The following is a 16,570-nucleotide window of genomic DNA, read 5'->3' on the forward strand; positions in this document are numbered from 1 at the left end:
GATATGTTCAGAGGCAAGGGTCCCGGAGGGGACGGAAAACGTGAAGGGGTGGTGTGTGACACTTGAGGGACCGGGCTCGGGCCTGGTCGGGCAGAGGGGGAGCGGCCCTTCACGTGGCCTGTCCAACAAGTACCATGCGTTCATGGCATTTTTCCATCTCTTTGGAAACTGGGATATCCATTGCGTAACAGGAAAATTAAAAACAGGATGCCCACTACAAGTAGTAGGAGCAGCAGAAGCCCTTCAAAACGCTTCCTAACACAGTGTGTATGCATGATGGTGTTGGACTTGACCTTTTTTGCAGGGTCATCCCTGAACTTTTTGCCTTCTGATATTTTTTCTGACCTGGTGTTGGTGGTTTTAGGACTCTGGGCACTTTATCACTGCTGTCCAGTGCAAAGTTCATGTGCTCTCTATAGTAAAACATGTTAAGATTGGTCTATTCCTGTTTGGCTAATGTAATTTACCTGTCAGTCCCTTGTAAAGCGGTATCCCAGATACCCAGGGCCAGTAAATTAAATGCTACTGGTGGGCTTACAGCGCTGATTACGCCATCCACCAAAGTAGCCTTTCAAACCCGTCTCAGGCCTCTGCCATTGCAGGGCCTGTGCGCACAGTTTACAGCCAATGTGACGTGGCACATAAAATGGGTGCCGCGTCTGTTACCCCCCTTTTACTACACATCAGTCTCCCCTAAGGTAGGCCCTAGCTAGCCCTACGGGCAGGGTGCATTGTAGATAAAAGGTATGACATGTGCCTTCACTGTGTGGCATGTCCTGGTAGTGACAAACAGCCATTTTGGTTTCTCAGTACTGTGAGACTGCCCTCTCATAGCAATGCATGGGATTCCCTGATAAATGCTTCAGTGGTAATTCCTGATCTGAGAGGAGTAGAGTGGACAAGTTTGGTATGTTTGGAATAGTGCTACTAAATGCTGCGCAATGGTGTTCGTAGATTTATTATCACTATTTTAGCAATGCTACTTTTAGAAGTGGGCATTTCTGTGTGCTATGTGTCTTTGTGCTTGCCCGATCTGTACTGCATGTCTTGCTCTTGAGTGACAGGGGGTGGGTGAGTCAGCACTAGGCTGAATAGGCCAAACTGCATTTGTGGTGGTGGGAGGAGTAGCACCCGGGACGGAATGGGACTGTGCCTGCCTCCCACAATGCTGGCTCTGCCCCCCTGTGGTTTGTGTGGGGCCAGAGGTTACAGTTACTAAGGGGGTGGTGGTGCACCTTTAGCGGAAGGTGTGAGTGCCCCCAGAACTGGTTTGGACCGGGCGCAGAGGCCTGTGGCAGGGGGAGAACAAAGACACTAAGGGGTATAAGTATTGGGGCTGTGACCCCATGAACAGGCTGTTGGTGCTGACTTGGAACATAAGGCCGGCAGGCTGCCGGGCTGTCATAAGGAACTGCATAGGGATTTGACTATTCTGGGGGCTGGGAAGGGGATTGCCCCCCTCCCTGTTCTTATGCCCTGCTGGCCTGCCTGGCTGCTCCCTGCCTGCGTCCCCCCCTAGCAGTCTTCCAAGAGTGCTGCTGTGGCCCTGGACTGGGCAGACTCCTGTGCTTGGTCGCTTGGGGTGCTTAGCCCTTGACCTGGGCTTGAAAGCACTGCAGGAATCTTGTGTACTTGAGCCCTGGGCGTGGGCTGTGTTGGGATAGAGCATGGTGGGCTCTTTCAACTTGTTTTATTTTGAGGCCCCCAAAGCGGTCCCAACCTGCAAGGGTGCAGCTGGCGCAGGGTATGCTTGCGCTGTGAGGAGACCGCCTGCAAGAGCCCTGGGGCCGTGCAAGCATATGGTGGGCACTTCTCAGCTGATCGCCAGGAGCACAAGAAGGAGGCTCCAACCTTTAATGGTAGGGGCCATTGCACCTTAAAGAGACAGCCGCAGGATAGACCGTAAGTCAGGCAAAGCCAGCCTGACAGTGGGTGGAGTTTCCCTCCTGGAGAGGAAGCCAGGCAGGAGCGATGCCTGATTGTGGGCGAAGTCTCAGGTGGGAACCTATGCTCTTAAATAGATGCACAATCCCACTCCTATCGGACATTTTAAAGTAATAATTTACCATTTCCCCGAAATGGAGCGGGAAGTTCGTTTTGACTGGTGCCTATATCTAAGCTGAAGACCTTGTAACCAGGAGATCAAATGTATCTCGGGCTGAGGTTAAGGCCACATCCTTCTGTAAAAGCATGGCTTTCAGTCTGCTTGGAGAATCAAACCTTATAAAGGAAACATTCAATGAAGGCCACAGCGGCGCGCCTCTTTGACTGTGTGGGACGGTGAAAACAATACTTGCATACAGCAAGTAACCCTAGAACTAACGGTGACTAGATATGCAATGCTGCCGCAACAACCTTGATCATTCAGCATCAAGTAACTCCCTTTCAAAAGTAGTTTGAACACCGGATGAATCATGGCAGCTAGGGATCCTTTCAAGTGACACAATAGGTTTACAACTAAAGCATTACATGCTCCGTGAAGCAGAATATCCTGACAAATTAGAGGCGTACTTAAAGAATTCTCACAGTCGGAACCGCGAGAAAATTTCTGTGTCCCCATTCCTGCATCTGAATATGTACGGTAACTTCCAAGATTCATGCATAAATCCCTGTCCCATTGCTTCATAGCTGCCGATACTGTAAACAGTGTTGCCATTGGAATGTCGTGACAGGCAGTGTAATATAGCCATGGATTAACCATTGTGTGGAAGGTGACTCAGCCACGGTAAAAGGTAATTGTTCCAATTTTTCAATGAGCAGCATTGTATATTTTGCATTCCTTTGGGCCATTGTCTGTCTTTCTGTCAGATTATATGCAGAAAAAAGAGCCGTACTGTTGATATACCGCCAGGGCATGTGACCAGAGCGCAACAAATGTATCGTCCAGCTAAATAATAGAATGGATTGCAACTGTGTTTGTCCATGTTGTAACATGGACAAATCCTGTTCCGTTATATCTATTGCAGAAGACACATGTTGCCCAGTGAATAGATCCTAGCCAAGATGATAGTGTGGTCATGCCATTGCCTACCACTGCCATAGCCTTTTCGAGGTTAACCCTGTCAATCTCACGCAATCTTTCAGCAGCTTCCTGCTGGGAGATTTTCCATATCTCGTAAATTGTGTATAAGAAGCGTTTTCGACGTGGCCTGTGGGGACATAAAAAAAATCCCTGAAAGATCCATGTCGTCTGAGAGTAGGGACAAATGTTGTTTCACCTGTGATAATGTTGAGTTTTTTAGCCACTCTAGGCATAACTTTCCAACTCTGTAATGTGTCACCACCCAGAGTGTTCTGTTTGTACATAGCGTAGGTCAGGCCTATGGATACTAAGCCCTTCGGCAGTACCCCTGAATCTTGACTGACACCTATTTGCGTATATAGGCCAAACCAGCCATCCCTTCCTATTCGGGTCTGAGGAATTGTATGAACCATCATGTATAATGTCATTAGCGTATCCTCATTATGTTGTGTATTGTTTTGCCACCCCTCAAAGCGTGTGAGTGAGGGAATCCAAGGTGTGTTCAGGTCCTTTATCTTATCTAACCCAAGACAGGAAGTCTGTTGCACAGTGTCATTCAGGAAGATAATTTGCTGTGGTATGAGGTATGCTCTAAATAAGGCCTCAGTGTCCTGAACTCGCCAATCTTTAGTCCCCCAGACAGAGTTTGTGTCTGTGGTCTCCCTCCAAAAATCAAAACCCTGCAAAGACTGCTGGAAATAAAGGAAGCAGACTATAACTGTTTTGTATTAGTGAGCATATTTGTCTTTGCAGGTGTAGGGGCAAGCTTATAATAATAAGAGGTTGGGTCAGATTGTTAAACCCAGAAAAATAAGCAAACTTTTGTGCAAATGTTTTTGAACTACCTTTTGGGGGTGTCGGGCAATGTTCCCATTGATGGTAAGAGAAGACATTACTTGGGATACTTGCTTTGTGCAAAAAATGATGACCATAGTGCTGGTAACAAAACGTGGTGTCAAAATCAGATGTATCATCATACAATTCATTAAGGAGAATCCAGCAGATAGTTCTAAATCAGACAGCATAATATTTGCAGTTTCAAAGCCCCAATCAGAGAAAGTACAGGAGGTGATGATATCACTTAAGGAAGTGTGGAATTTTTAAAAGTTCAGTTTGGACCATGTACATGACATGCAACCCTATCCTAAACTACTCCTTCCGGAACCGGAACTGCTGTAATGTTCACTAAGGACAAGTCTCTTTGTTCACGATGAGATGATGTATGTGGTTTCAGGATCAAATTCACATGTTATACTGCTGAGCGTTCTTGGAGATAATATCCATTCAAGAGCAGGAAAAAGACAATTACTACACCTATCCAAAGGGCTAGGAAAAGTAGACCAATTGCAATCCAGAGCTGCAGCCAGAGAGAAACAAAGTAAGTCTTTTTCAGCCAAAGGTAGAGATCATATATTTTTCCTTTGTGGGAAACAGAAGCTTGCAGTGACTCAGGTTCACTCGGATCCAGAGAAAAGGTTTCAAAATCGATTAAGTAGCCAGACGCCGTTCAATCTTTTTTTGGTAGCTCAGGAGGTTTCGTGGAACTGGCAGTAGACTTGTTTCGAGACATATTCACGTAGATGTTGGTATTGGGCCGAATTGAGATCTGTGTTTCATTTGTGTTTTGTTGTTGCTCAATTTCAATAGGCACAAATTTCATTCCGTTGTTGGTAATTCCATTACTTTGAACAGTAGAATCTTCGAATGTTATTAATCTTTCTGTCTGAACTTCCTGTATGGTAGCGAGAGGAGATCTGTCTACCCAGGAGCTATTCAGTATCAGCTACATAGTGTGGTTTGATTAGATCAATGGAGGCACATCTCTTTCCTTTCTTTCAAGTGGCGGAAGAAGTACTGTTCTTGTTCCTTCGACAGCAAGGAGAGGTTGGTGCTCTGTAAATTGGCCCAAATTCTTTTTTTGTCCACAATCTTTATCTGTTCAGGTCCCTGATCTTCAGGACCCAGGCAGGTCTAGCCGGAACACCTTTTACTTCCCCAGTGGAGGGGCATTTTTCTTGGACGTTGCTTTTTAGTGCCTGGAATTCATTGAGCTCCTGTAAACAGCCAAACGATCATTGATGTCAAATGCTTTTTCATCTGCCACTGTGCTGCAACTGTTGAGGTTGGGTATCCACATTCTAGTCCCAAACAGGACCTCATAAGGAGTAAGGCCTCCCAGGGAACTTGTTGGCATGTTATTAAGTGCCCTCTGGATTCCATGTAGAAGATTGACCCAGCTGCCACCGAGCCCAATACCCTAGCTTTAAGTCCCGGTTTTTCCCCTCCACAATCGAATCTCTCTCGGGATGATAAGGAGAGGAGTACCGCAAGACCACATCTAAACGCCCCATGGCTTCGTTGTAAGACCGAGATTGGGCATGTCCCTATAAATACTCTCTAATCCTGGGCCACACCCACAGTAATCTATAGCATGAATCCACTGCCACCAAGATATACTTGTTAGCCCTGTCAGATTGTATGGGGCCACAGAGGGCCAAATAGACAGATGCGAGAGGTCTGTCTGAAATCATTAAAGGTGTTTGTGGTGGAATTGCTGTGGTGGAACCCTTGATCTGCTGACAGATGTTGCATTTAAGGGCAAAGCCCATGGCCTGCTTGGAAAGACCTGGCCACCAATAACGTTTCAGTAGTGAAACTGTTGCAGTAATACCTGCGTGTGCAGAACCCAGACCCTCTAGTGCAGCTAGAACGAAACCTAATCTGCGATCCATGTTTGGTATTACTCTATCCCCACTCCTGGAATTTGAGCATACAGAATATTTTGTGCATCTAACTTGTTGCAGTACTTGAACAGAAAACCTTTCGGCAAGGCAGAGCTGTTATTATGTGTAGCATTGACAGCTACCATTATCTGTCTGTCTATTCGCGTGCTAGAACTAGTGATTGCTGCAATGGCAGCAGTTCTTAGTGTCACCTTGGCGGTTTCATCAGCCGACAAATTCACTTCAGAGTGCAGACCAACACGCTGTTGACTCAAAGTATGAATCACGTGAGCCCCTGGTAAGCCTTTTATCCAGCTCTGCCACTTGTTCACAAAACAACTTGTGCTTTATTGTGCAACCTCTAGAATCTCTGAACCCATTTTGGCCCCAATAGTGTATATATTCATTGTATGACCGGACACAGTAAAACCAATTGCACACAATAAGTGTGGGGCTCACCCGATCTGTATTTTTTAATGCCAGTATTTGGGCTTTTAGCTCTGCCAGCTGTGCAATATCCTAGAGACTGCATATGTGTATTGCTAGGACAGAACTTGCCGTCCTGTATATGTCCATTTCTTTCAGGTAGCAGGCACCCTATTCAGAAGCTGTTTTTCTTCTTTCTCTGTCTGCCTCTCTCTTGGTTTCATAGAGCAGGAGAAACCCCTACCCTTTCATTGAGCGGCATCTGAAGGTGGCGTTATCTATTTTGGAACAGTTGCCTTCTTAACAAAATTAGTGGCACTCTTATGGTAAAATCAAAAAAGATTTGGGATGTTGATTCCCAAAAGCTCCCACCCACTTCAGCTGCTAAGGTCATCTAAAAGTGGAGGAGGCTTTGTTTGTTTTTTCGAGTTTCTTTTACCTCATTGTTATTCAACCCACTTACAAAGTGCCCATAAAAGACGTGCCCAACTTAGAATTGTGCGGAGTCGAATCCAATGTAAAATGTGGAATACTAATCAACAAAATTTAAAAAAATCCAGTGTTCCATCGCTCATTGTTACTGGGTGCAGGAACAATGAACTTAATTTTACTGACCAGAAAATCCATCAGGTAAAATTATCACTGAGAAAAGGCTTCATTACAGTCTCTGACCCCTTCCATGCCTCCTGCCTGAACCTCAGACGAAGCACATGGGGGCATTTCAGGCTTTCCCCTTCCAGCCAATATTCTCCCCCTTCCTTCCTTCACACCACTTCCCATCAGCCTCACCTTACAACAACCCCATGCACACTTTTACCACAGTCCCCTACAAACGTTCAGACTGTTTCTTGAGCACCTACACAGCAAGCATCTTTGTATAGAGAAAAACGCTCAACACAGGGTTTGTTTTCTCAATACAAAACACGTGGCCTGATGCATATGGAGATTTCTCCCAGTGTGTGGAGGCCATTTAACATGGTTCCTGTCTTTATCTAGCAGGCCTCGGGCAGAGAAAATTAGTGGGGTGGGACAACCATCACTGTGACTTGGCAGCCCCTTGGCAGATGAGCCGCCAGGTCAGACGTTACGCCAGGAGAGTCAGCAGAGGTTCTGCAAGTGTAAATATGGCCCTTCTGCCAACTTAAAATACAGCTGGGGAATAGCGAGTTTGGTAGAGGCAGAAACACATCAGAGTTATTATGTGTAGCAGGGACAGCCGTCAACGGAGGAACCGGACACGATAACAGACTCGTGGTCAGCTACCCCCCTCTCACCTGCTTCTGTTTCCTCTCATCAGCAGGACAACTCTTATCTTCCCAGGTTATTATGTGTAGCAGGGACAGACGGCCAACGGAGGAACCAGACACGATAACAGACTGGTGGTCAGCTACCCCCCTCTCACCCGCTTCTGTTTCCTCTCATCAGCAGGACAACTCTTATCTCCCCAACGAGTGGCAAGAAGACACGGAGTCCCTATGGAGACACGAGGAGGAAAACAGACCCGGTACGTTTAACTGGGGTCTCCCGGAGAACGAGACTCCTCCCCTCGTGAGCGTCATCGCGGCTGGTACGTCAAAAGAAGGAGGAACCAGGAAATGGATGGACGGCGTTTCCTAGGAGGAGGAAGACAGAGAGTATGACAGAAGGAGAATCGAGCGACTGAAGAGTGCGGAAGAAGAAGACGGGACGGGCCAGGCTCCAGACTATCGAGGCAGTACCATCACGCCAGGAGGCCAACGTCCTCACGAGCCGCCCCGCCCCGCTCCACGGGAGGAGCGTGGCTCGAACAGGTACAGGGCAAGGTTGCGGGTTAGGTGGGTCTGAGTAACCAGTCTGCCTTGCCAAAGCACGCCTGTAAATAAAGCACCTGTACAGTCTCCGCACACCCTTTCCCTCTCACGAGCACTTGAGCACAGTAGAGTCAGCTGTGTATAACACTCGAGCACTCGGTTTCCCTCACTCCCCGGTCCCTCGCATTGGCAAAGTCCCGAACAAACCTCCTAATTTCTGCCCTTGTGTTTCTTTCTTGCTTTTTTTGTTCGGACTGGCCGTGGCGTTCCACCTGATATCGGAGATTTCTCAGCCTGGAGTCCCTAAAGTATAACAAGACGGACCCTGCAGCCTTTGCAAGAGAAAGGATAACCAGCCGAAAACGAAAAGCATATCTAAAAATAAAGCCCTCTTAAAAAGCACTTCTCAAAGCTTCTGACTCCATTACTCCTGCGCCAGTAGCCCCTTTTACATTATGGTAGTGCTCTCGATCTGCCAAACTCTAAATAAAGACCCTAGTTTCATCTGTTTTTGCTCTTGGTGCCTTGACCACCAGAAATAAACCACAAAGCATCATTCTTTAGAGAGTAGGACAGGCTAGATGTACATTATGCACACCCAGAAGAGGCCAGAGGAACAAAAACAGGGCTGCAACTCCATTGTATGTAAAATATGTACATTTTTGTGTTTAGCAACTACAAACTTGTATGTGCACACCCATATACCAAACTTTAAAAGCACTACATAAATATCAACAATTCAGGCATTACAAATTGTCTCTTAATGCTGTTGAGACCTCTTATTTCAAATTCTGTTTTTCAGTCCTCAACCTCCTCAGTGGCTCTATTTTTCCCCCCAGAGTTTTATATAGCGCAAACTTGACCCGAAGATATCAGGTAAGGGAGCGCTTTACATGAGCATCACTTGCTTTACACAAGGAGATATAAATTTTTTTAGGCACTGGGAGATTAAGTGATTTTCCCAGGATGTTGAGTGTCATTGCTGAGACTCAAACCCGGTTCCCCAGATTTGATGTCGACCGCCCTAGCCTTTAGGCCACATCATCTCCCCAATTCCATGCAGTCTCAGGTGTCACCCATCTGCCTTGTGTCAAAATGTCTATTCCCACTCTTAAGTTGTTTGCAATAACTTGGTCTCTTATTTTGTACAAGATCAGGCCCCATGCATGATTATATTGCCATGCCTCCAGTTTCATCCTGTCTCATGTAGCATAATTATAAGCCTTTGCCTTTTTGTCACTACTGTAATAACTCTCCCAATGATTAAGGAAGAGGGCAAGGTTTATTCCTTGTTTCCTTCCCTAAAGTTGGGCTCCCCAGATAACGCATGTCCAGTTGAGACTCTAAAATTGTTTGACCTACTTTTACTTTATCCTTTACGCCTGTTTTCATCTGTCAAAGGAGTCATCAGCCTCTTTTTAAAACAATCAAATTTCGTGCCCAGGGAAGACGCTTACTATAGACTCATCTTTCGTTTGCCAACAGCCACTAAAATTGGTGCTAAGTTCTGGCTTACCAGCTCTCAAAATATTTTCAAGAGCAACAGTTACCAGATGCTAGCCAGGTGATTTTAAAACCTGGTTACGGCACTGATTTTTCCCATGTGGCTGTATTGAATTACAACAGACAAGATTACAATGGTGACATTTCCACCTGCTGCATCAAGCTGTTGCAGTCGTGTCATCGTGTTACCTCCAAATGAAGGTCTCAAAGAAAAACCTTTTTATTCTGCTCCCCATTAAATCTTATGTTTGTGTTACCATCACTATTAGATTGAACGATGCCAGAACCTGCTTTATTGGCCTTCCTGAATCAGCTATTTACAAGGTTCAAGTCGTTTAGAATGTGGCAGAATGACTTGTCACAAAGTTCCTTCCCTGTTATTTGCTTCAACTATATGGGATGCCCCTAGTCTTAGTCTGGTGAAAATAGAGGCAAACGCCTCTATGATTAGTTTCTCAGAGTGCATTGTAAAACTTGTGTATCATTTGCTTTAACCTATGGCTTGTGTGGCTTTTCTCCGTGGTTAGTGTCTATGAAGCAAATTGTACCAGTGCTTCAGCGGTGTAAGCAATGCATTACTGTGTCCTGCTTCTTCAAATTAGCATAGTTTGGCAGCAAAATGCCGGAGAGACCTTATTCTGCTGCCACACTTAGCCTGTGTCTGTCAAAAACCTCATAACTCTGACCTTGTGTAGGATAGAGCGTCCCTGTAAAAGCATTAAATAATGAAAATACTTGTGCATTAAACTTGTTCCAGAGTTACAATAACAGACTGATAACCATGTTGTCTGCCAAGTATCTCCCTTGCGCCTCATTCAAGGGCGCCCTGTTTGCTGCCTAGGCTAAGTGCTATAATTAGTACGGACCTTTAGGAACAGCATGATAGAGAATATGGTCATTCTTTTCAAAGGAATTTTGGAAAAAGTGAATCAAGTGTTGCGTTTGATAATGCACATGCCGCTGCACGTTTTAAAGACTGATATTTTAGTGGGTGTTACTCTTTTTATGCTGGGGACTATACAACAGTCTTGAAAGCATGGTTGTTATAACTTATGCCATTCATAGGCACTACTTCTGCCTCTGTTAAAGTGACCTATTTGCAGAATATTGCATATCATCCACACATTCAATGTGTTCTGGAGCTTGAGAGAATACATGGTATAACACCTTTGGTTGCAAAGTCATTTCAAGCAGTTACCGTTTTGCCATTTATTTAGGCTTGGTGGCTTTTTGAATGGATGAAACGCATTCATCTTTTATGAGCACTGCTCAAAATGAGTTATTATTTTGCTATTTTATTTTGATCCAGGATTGTACATATTCCTGGTACAGTATATCAGGTGCTAATATGGCCAACTGATTACCCCTCTCTTGTTCAGGAGGAATGAAAAATGTATAAGGAATCAAGCCCAAGACTTGCCACAAGAGCATTACCTCACTAAAATCAAAGTTCTGAGACCTGTACATGTATGTGGCCTCAAACAAGCATATGCTGCTTCCTGATGAGCTAACGGAAGACATATATTTGTTCAACAGCCAAGCAGCCATACCTTTCTGAAGATGGAATTAAAATATTTAATGTGCTCATTGTCATTTCACAGAAGGAATTTTTGGAGCATTGGCAAAAATGGTCATTGTCTTGAAATAATTTTGTGAGAACTGGTCTTAAAGTACTTTCTGTTGAAATGTATAGAAGCTGCTTTAAGGTGTCAAATCATTACTTTTCCTTTTTTTTTAAAGATCTCTGCCAGAAGCCTATTTAACATTGTCAGATCAACTAAAACTTGTAGGAAGCATGCAAATATTGTCAAATCCAGTTAGATATTCTCAGGTTTGACCAATATGTTTAAAATGCACAATTTATTGCTATTGTTTTGTTTTGGCTCTTAGAATAGCTCTACCCCATTGTTTGAAGTGCTAGCCCTGCCTCCATTGGTTGAGCTGTTAGGCCCTCCGTCTCACCAAAGTTTGCGTCTGGTTACACCCCTACATGGATCCCTGCATTTGCTAGATGTAGTATAACAGAATCTATAAGGACTGCAATCAGTGATCTACGGGCTCATAACTTTTCCAAGATATAAACAAGTTTATTCGTCTACTGTTTTCTTTCATTTTCAGTCTTTCCCCTATTCTCTCATTTCATCTTTATTGTTGACTAGCAGCCCGTCCCGACGTTGTCTGGGTAGGCTTTGCGAGGTGAAAGGACTCACAAGCATTGCGCACCCCGGACACGGGCAGCTCCTCTCTCTATTTTACCAATCACCCCTTTTTGCCCACTTCCCCTCAAACTACCTGGCCTTCTGTTCTGAGAGCCTCTGCTTCACCTGTTCCGGCCATGCACCTGCGCACCTACCCCCCCCCCCCCCCCACCCCCACCCCCACCCCCAACCTCCTGAGCCCAATCACCTCATCCTCACACCATCACTCGAGTAGTATATAGAGTATAGATATATATATAGCATAGATAGATGTGTTGTATTTCTAGGTCAGACCACTGGGTGGCAATGTTCACGCAGTTGTCTTGCCCCCAAAAATGTTGGACGGAATGTGAGCTCGGCATCAGATGGGTTGCAGCGATTTTACATAATGCCATTTTAAAGTTCCAGCTGGCCAGTGTTGTTCTGTTACTATTTTTTAAATCCAGGCCTGTGGACAACTGATTTTCATTGAGATTTTATTGAGTGGTAGGCATGCCGCGTCCCGAATCCCCGGCCCCCAACCACCTGTACAGCCGTGGGCCATAGACGGGGTGACACTCACCTCCCTTAGCCCAACGCTGGCGCCGCCGCTCCTTAGCCTTGAGCTCTTGGCCACTCCTCCCCGCGCTCCTGGCCGCTCCTACCCCTGGGCATGTCGGACCTCTACCATAGCCCACTGCGGGCGCCGCCGCTCCTCAGCCTCGCTGTCCTGGCTGCTCCTCCTCGCGCTCCTGGCCGTTCTTCCTCGCGCTTCTGGTTTACTTACTTTACTTTACCAAAATGTGTGACCGTGATGTCAGCACGTTCTGCACGCACGTCGTTAGAGCCCACGCCCACCTCAGACATGGCGCTACTTCCAAGGGACTACTTTGGCAAAGAACGTACTTTGCCCTTCTAACATATATTGTTTTTTGTTATATAGCCTATGTCCATCTGCTTACCCTGACAATTCCAATGATGTATTGGGTGTTTGGATTGGCGCTGTGGTTCCCGAGTTTACCCGCCTCAAAGGTTCCCAGTTCTCTCTTTATAATAGTAGTATAGATTTCTTACCTTTTATTTTACTATTACTTTTCCCTGTGTTCTAATATGTGTATCTATTTCCATCTGTCGTCCTTTGTGAGTCTCATGTCTTTTCTTTCTTTTTACACTTTTCTTACTCTCCTTTTTGACTTCATTTTCTAGTATTGCCTTTTTCCAGGCAGTGCTAGAAAGCAGGTGAAAGTAAGGCTGAATCCTACTCCTCCCATCCTGCCAGGACAGTCCATCAGGTTACACCTAAGCTCCTGTTGTGTGTGGTTGTCTAGGAGAAATACACAAAGCTCAACTAGCACCCATCACAGACATGTGATCAGATACAGGCAACAGGTTACAAACTGCTAAAGTAAGAAAACGCCAACTGTCTAAAAATGACTTTTTGAGATTTGTACTTTTAAAATCCGATTTCACCAAAAGTTAGGATTTTAAATTAGAATTCCAGAGACTCCCAACTTGGGGGTCTTATCTCTTCCAATAGGAAATTACACATATAAAATGTAGTAAGGTAATCCCAATGCTATCAGATAGGCCTTGCTGGATTGAAAAATGACTTTGGGAGTTTTTCACTGCTGGGACATGTAGAACTTAAAAGTATATGGCTGCCTTTTTAAATACATGGCACCCTGCCTTCTGGGTTGTTCAAGGCCTACCTTAGGGTGATATATATATATATATATATATATATATATATATATATATATATATATATATATATATATATATATATATATGAGGCAGTTTGGTTCTGGCAAAAGGTAAACTGCACACATAGGGTCTGTATTGGTTAAAGGGCTACTTAAGTGGGTGGCACAATCAGTGCTGCAGACCCACTAGTAGATTCTAATTTACAGGCCTGTGGTACAGGGAGTACCGCTTTAATAGGGACTATAAGTAAATTAAAAATGCCAGTTGGGGATGAACCAAGGTTACTGACTAAAGCAAAAAGAGAAATAGAGATAGAAGTGGGCTAATTAATAAACAGACAGGTTTTTAAAGATTTACAGAAAGAAATAAAATCCAATTTTACCTTGAGAGAGACTGACAAAGGATTCCAAAGTCTAGCTGTACCAACTATAAAAGTAAGAGTAACATAGAGAAGATTATTGTTCGAGATAAATTAAGATAGTTCAGAGTTTATGGCCTTCTCCACTAATTTTGCTGGAGAGGAATCTGAGAGATTGGCCTGTAGTTGTTCGGGTCACTGAAATCAAGGTTAGGATTTTTTAACAGGGGTTGAATGGAAGCCCTTTTCCATTCCTTGGGACTGGTTTTCCAAGAATATTAAAGATGTTCTTAAGATAATTAGCTGTAATTTCAGGTAATGGATGCAGGAATGTAGGGTAGCAAGATTCAAATGGTGAGCCAGATTTAGATTGGTTTAAGAGGGCATGAAGAGTACCTTCATCAAGAGGGCAAAACTTGTTCAGACTAGAGTAACTTTCCGATGGATCGATGGTCTGCTTTGCAGCCTCAGAGGGAGCGTTAAGATCTTCCCCAATGGGGTTGTTCTCTGATGGGGTGTTAGAAAAGGAAGTTTCCCCTGATTGAGTGTAAGAGCCGTTCCTTCAAGAGGTATCTCTCTTGGGTGGCTGATTACAAAAGTATTATAAACCAATTCAACTTTGCTCAGGAAAAAATCCGCCAGAGAATTGCAGAAATCTTAATTAATTTCAGTATTAATCGCTTGAGCCAGTTTACTTAACTTGCGCACTGTCGCAACAAGCTCTTTAATGAAATTTAAAGAGGCCTTTATTTTGGCTCTAAAGTAGCTAGATTTGGCATTGGAAACTGCCACTTTATAAACCTTTTATAATACGTTTTATCAATGGGGTCATACTGTACCCGCTATTTTCTTTCCAGCCTGCAACAAGCTTGTTTAATGCGCCTAAGTGTATCGTCAGACCAGGGCTCGGACCGAGAAATCCTCCTATTATTAGCAGACCTGAGTTGGGCCAACCGAATGAGATTGGAGGAGATCCAATTATAATAATCTATGGTAGCCTTCTTTAGATCTTGGGAAATTTCCAGTTTAGAATAGACTAAGAGCTGACTAAAAGCTTCAGGGGTGATTTTATGCCATGGTCGACTTAGAGAGTTAAATATCTGGGAGACAACAGAAGAGACTGGCCTTTCTGTATTGAGTGGGAACACGGCACATTGGTCTGACGATGCCAGTTGGAGGATAGATATGACTGTAAGATAAGCGTTGTCAGAAAAATATAGCTCTAAAATGTGGACTGCAACATGCGTGGAGGCATTTATAAGTTGTACTTGCCCCCTCTTTTCATGAAATCGGAAAACAAGACTGCATTACTATCTAGTGGGTTCTCAAGATGGAAATTAAAATCACCTGAAATGGTGAAATCTGAGGAGTTCCTTTTTATGTCTAGCAGCTGACTGTTGTTATCCAAAAAAGCTGCTCTAGGACCATGAGATCATAAATAGGAGCCCCATTAAAAGAGTAGTGATTGGTCAAGGATATTTTAAAAGACAATGCTTCACATTTAGAAATTGCCTCCAACGGCCCAAAAGAAGCTTTGAAAGAGTCCCTATTTATAACGGCTAATCCACCGCCCTTTCTTCCTATCCGGTCAAGCCTAGTGATGGTGAAACCGTTGGTAATAGCCATGAAGAGATCTGGAGCTGGAGCAGCATCAGTCCATGTCTCAGTGACTAATGCCAGGTCCAGCGCATGGGCCTTCAGAAAGTCAGAGAAAGCCAAAGCATTTTTAACAAGGGATCGAGCATTTATGAGACTGGCATTAGAAATCTTAGGGATAGGCATAGCCTTTGTGATAGGAGATCCGTTCGTTTCCAATCACTGTCCCTAATATTGGATGACGGGCGCAAATGAGCTTGCCTTTGGTGCATCAGCGGCGCTGACGTGCTGCTTGGGCGTTTAAATAATCCTCCATGCCGTCTTGAAGAAATGAGGGGGCATGCCCAAATTGGAACACTGATATTGTGTGGCCCATGGAAAGCATGGTCACATAATAAACAACCCGGTGTCCAGCAGCCCTCTCTCCTTCCCCCTTTACCTTAGCCAAGCTCCCCTGGCAGGGTAAGATACTGGTAAATAAAGTCAATTTAAAGAAAAATGAAGAGTGCAACACATACAATCAGTAAAACGGGTCTAAAGACCCACTAAAATAGGAATACTCAAAATACGGCCCGGGGGCCACATTCTGTCCTCCTGACCTTTAATTGCTGGCCCCTGGTGAACTGCAGTACTGGGTTGCAGTTCACTTGACAGAGCAGGAACACACAGAAAAATATTTACACGTTAATCAATGAATGGAAAAGTAGGTGTCCTGGACAACTTATCTGTAGGAACACCTTAGGTTTTAAAGACTTCTTGCACTAAACATGTAAAATCATGATAAACTCTCTGCAAACTTCAAAAAAGTGTCTTTTATTAACATGCATGAGCATTTCTTTGACTTTAATTTTTAGCGCATGCCAGTAGAGCGTTGGTGGCAGACAAACATCACGTGAAGGCTCGGTTTGTTGTCCACACCATGTATCTGTTTCGAGTCTCCCCTATGGCCACCTTTTATCACACTTACCTTGCCCTTCTGGCATCGGTGTGGCCCTCGCGCATGCCACAGAGAGCACTCTGCGGCACCCAGGGAAATGTTCGAGAGTACCCATTTACTAAAAGATGGCACCTACCTCTATAGGAGCCAGGCACCTCCTAAAAAGGGCACCAAGGTGCTTACAAGGAAAAGAAATAAGGCGGAAATGCAGAGTGGGAAGTAAGTCAAGCAGTACCCCTAGTCCAAGCTCTGGTTAGAAGTGGTAAAGTGCACAGAGTCAGACTACCGGAAAAAAACGAGATCAGAAGGTTGGAGGACGCAAGCAAAAGGATGG

The sequence above is a fragment of the Lissotriton vulgaris genome, chromosome 1_2 (genome assembly GCF_964263255.1).
Source record: "Lissotriton vulgaris chromosome 1_2, aLisVul1.2, whole genome shotgun sequence".
Classification (NCBI taxonomy): Eukaryota; Metazoa; Chordata; class Amphibia; order Caudata; family Salamandridae; genus Lissotriton; species Lissotriton vulgaris.